Here is a 3,787-nt window from a genome sequence, read left to right as displayed (position 1 = left end):
TAGTAGGATTTTAATATGTTATTAACTGACTTAGTTATAAATACCGAGTTAAATGTGTGCCTAATCAAGGTTTACTTTTTTAAATGTTTGATTTCTACTTAAGCTTTGTCTATATTTAGAAACCTAAAATGGCAATTGATGTTAACTAACAAATGCTTAGAAAAGCAATAGCTTAAATCTCAGGTATTGCACAGAAATGGATTGGTGAAACAATAGATTTTAGGTAAAGGTCTGTGAGAAATGTATCTTGATACATTTTTTATCTTGATGAAAAGGTAGATGAGGTTTTCTAATACTTGTGTGATATACTAATCATGTGAATTTTTATAGAAAATTGAAAATTGGCATCTCATTTCTAAAGCAAACAAACTAGATTAATATCAAAAAAGAAGCAGTAGCTTATTGAACAGTAAAAAAAAGACTATAAATACAAAAGTATTATATTTTTTATATTTTTTAAAGCTAGAAATATTTTTCAAGTCTTTTTTTTTTATGTCATTTGTGTTTCATTTTGAGACAGTCCTGCTGTGTTATTGTTGGCCTCAAACTGGGCAGTCTGCCTCTGCTTTTCCAGTGCAGAGATGAGTGTGTTTCCCTGTGTAGCCAGGGCTGCTCTGGACCTCAGGATCTGCCTGCTTCAGCTTCCTGAGGTTCTAGGTGTGTCCCCTGCGCACTGACAGCCCCTTGACTTAGAGGGTAGAGTAAGAGTCACCAGTAGTGAACGCTGGCTTTGCTGGTTCAGAACTTGACTTCTCTCTTGCCAGTGTGGTGCTTTCATGATCACAAGGTCAGAAGAAGACTCTCCCCAGCTCAAACATTACCTCAATGGTGATGAGGATGACGATCATCCACTCCAAGCGGAGTGCTCGCTTCTCATTGAGGTGATTCCGCATTAGGTCTGTTAGTTCCATGCAGTGCTGCAGTTTTTCATTCATGACCTTAACTCTTCACGTGATGCTAAGGAACTGGCAGGTCTTGTCATAAAGCTCTTCCAGGTTCGCTCTGTCCCAGTAGAAGTCAGGGGTGATCAAGAAATCTGAGCTCAGGTTTATTCGGTGCCTGAGGGCAAAGAGCTCACCCATTTTCTGCATAACTTCTTTATGAGACAGTTTGACTTTCTTCCCAGCTTTTAATGCCTCTGGAATGGACTGAATAGACTCAATAAATTTGTCCAGGGTTGCTTCCCAAATAGCCAGCTTCACTGAGAGGCAGAGAGCGTTGGAGAACGCAAACTTCTCTAGAATGGCGTCATCCAAGTTCAGCTCAGAGTTTAGCTTGATTTCCCCTCTGTGCAGTTTTGATTGTCCCTCTGTCTTTATGTAGTTGAGTTCTTCGTTCTCCCAGTGAACGAGAGCCACTTCATAGGGCTGGGTTTCGTGTCTCTCTAGAACTTGCATCACGTGCTTCATAGTTTTTTCTTTTACATTCCAGAACACAGCAGCTCCTTCCCTGAACAAGAATATTGTTCCGGGATCACCTTCTTTTGCAGAACTTTCCACACCCATCACCAAAATATTTGCTGCATCTCTAGGCAGGCTTGTCACTTCCACATAGCCACAGGAGACCAGCTCTTGAGACAGACTTCCCAGGTGATACTCATCTGCGGTTGCAAATGCTGTGCACTGCATCAGGTCCTCATTCACAGACAGATCTGGAAGGTTGGTCCTGGATGGCTGCCGGGTCCGGGATGCTCTCAGCGGCCTCTTGATCTGCGGAAGGTCTTGTTTGGGAACAAGTGCTTCATTTGATACAGATGAGTGATGCCTCTTTACTGCTTTTATAAACCACTTAGAACACAAGAGATTTGGTTTGTGGATCATGCTCCTGTGAGTCCCAAAGGGGTGCATGCTTGGCCAGTGTTCTTTGCCGTCCAACCAATGGACAGCATTTAACGGAAAGAGTCTGCTTGTGTCTGATGTTATCCGGCTCATTTCCAGGATCTCTGGCTTATTCAAACTGTCAGCTGTTATACTTGGAAAGAATGAGTGTAAATGTTGCTGTATTGTCAGGCCATTGTGGCATGTTGTACTTTCAGATTTCCTAAGTGGTCTTAATGTAAGCCAAGTAAGTCTCTGGCACTGATGAGCCTTTGCTGATATGCTGTGTAAACTTGCCAGGGTGTGGAGAAGCCTGGATGGCATGGTCGCATCTTAGGCAAATAACCCTACACGTTCCACAGGTGGGGAAGTCAGGGCTGTGAAATCAGAGTGTCACATAGTCGGCTGTCTCAGAAACATGTCTCTGCTAATGAGATCGTTGACTGCTGGAATTTTCCACTTGCAATGTTTTTAAACTGGTTGAGTGCCCCTGGGAAGGCAAACCTGTGTCATCACCCAGGAATGGACGTCAGAGGACGACTTGTGTAGGGAGTCCCCTTTATCCTTCTACCATGTGGGTTCCAGGGATCGAACTCAGGAGGTTGTACTTGGTAGCAGGTGCCCTTCCCTGCTGAGGCCTGTCCCCAGCCCCTGGAACAGTTCCTAGGTGCTTAGGTGTGGCCTACCCTGCCCTGTAACTCTAGCTCTAGGGGATCCAGAGCCTCTGGCCCCAGCAGTCACCTGCACATACCTTACCCAGGGAAATGCAAATCAAAACCACTTTGAGATTTTCCTTTCATCTTTCTAAGCCAGTGACCTAGGACCAGAGCCTGTTGAATTGCAAGACCTGTCCTTTTTTGAACTTAACCACATTGCTGAAATAGTTTCTGATTTAGAAAAAGAAATTGAGTGATGGAAAAGAAAATGATTCAGTCAAGTTCTGGGGCAGAACCCAGTACTACAGTTTGTGCAGTGGCCATGACAGTAGAGTTCCACGTTGTCTCGGGTCTTCTGCCTTCTTCCCTCCCATCCTTCATCCAGCCCTCCCTCCCTCCCTCTCTTCCTCCCTCCCTCTCTCCTCTCTTCCTCCCTCCCTCTCTCCTCCCTTCCTCCCTTCCTTCCAGATGAATCTTATCTATATATCCCAGGATGGCCTTAAACTCCTGCTCCTCTTCCTGCTGTCCTCCTGAGCAGGGGATCCAGCTGTGTGCCGCTGTTGTTTTCTCCTCTTCTGGAGCTTCATTCATACAAGTGAGCAGTTTAGGAGTTCAGTCTCATATCTCCAAGGGGTCTTTCGGGGTTCCTGGGTGTCACACAGATCTCGGTGGGACCTCCAAATGAAATAACCTAGTGGGGAAACCCCCACTCAATTCTCGATTCGGCGCGCACCCAGGAATCACGAACAGACGACCATCTTGATGTAAAAGCATGAGGTAGTTTAATGACGGAGCTCCTGGCTGACAAGTATCTCCCACAGGAGACAGAGGTGTTGACCACATGGTGGAGCCATAATGGAGGAGCTCCGGTTCGAAACGTATCTCACACAGGAGACAGTGGTTTCCTTTTCAAGTCTTTATAGTGAAGAAATGGTAAATATTTCAAGAGACAAAGATGTTTAGCATGACTTTTAATCTTAAAAAGTGCATGTGTCTACAAACACACTTCATGATACCATGCCACAGTAATATACACAATTAATGATTTTAATATTTGCCGGTGAAAATGAATAAATTCATAAATTTATTATTTACAAGTCACAAATGTATAAAAAGTTTAAACCAGCTTGTTCCCTAAAGACCAATAATAGTTTCTTCCCTAGGAAGGCATGATGAAGAGCTTCAGGTATTCTCAGAAGAAAACTCTCTAGAGATATCCATATCTACAAATCTCTGTCCCAATCTCTATCCTAAAACACCAGCCTAACTCCACAGCATCTCACTGTAGAAAGAACACTCTATGCCCATTGAATA

At 43.9% G+C, this 3,787-nt stretch overlaps 1 pseudogene across 1 annotated transcript; it reads right to left on the bottom strand.

Moving 5' to 3' along the window:
- Positions 1-482: 482 nt before the first annotated feature.
- Gm5512 (predicted gene 5512) lies at positions 483-2,245 on the bottom strand (annotated as a pseudogene). Its single transcript, NR_002891.1, has one exon. The product of NR_002891.1 is annotated as a predicted gene 5512 (transcript).
- Positions 2,246-3,787: the final 1,542 nt, after the last annotated feature.

This window comes from Mus musculus, chromosome 19, assembly GCF_000001635.26.
Source record: "Mus musculus strain C57BL/6J chromosome 19, GRCm38.p6 C57BL/6J".
NCBI classification, from domain to species: Eukaryota; Metazoa; Chordata; class Mammalia; order Rodentia; family Muridae; genus Mus; species Mus musculus.
This window is presented reverse-complemented; position numbering and strand designations above follow the sequence as displayed.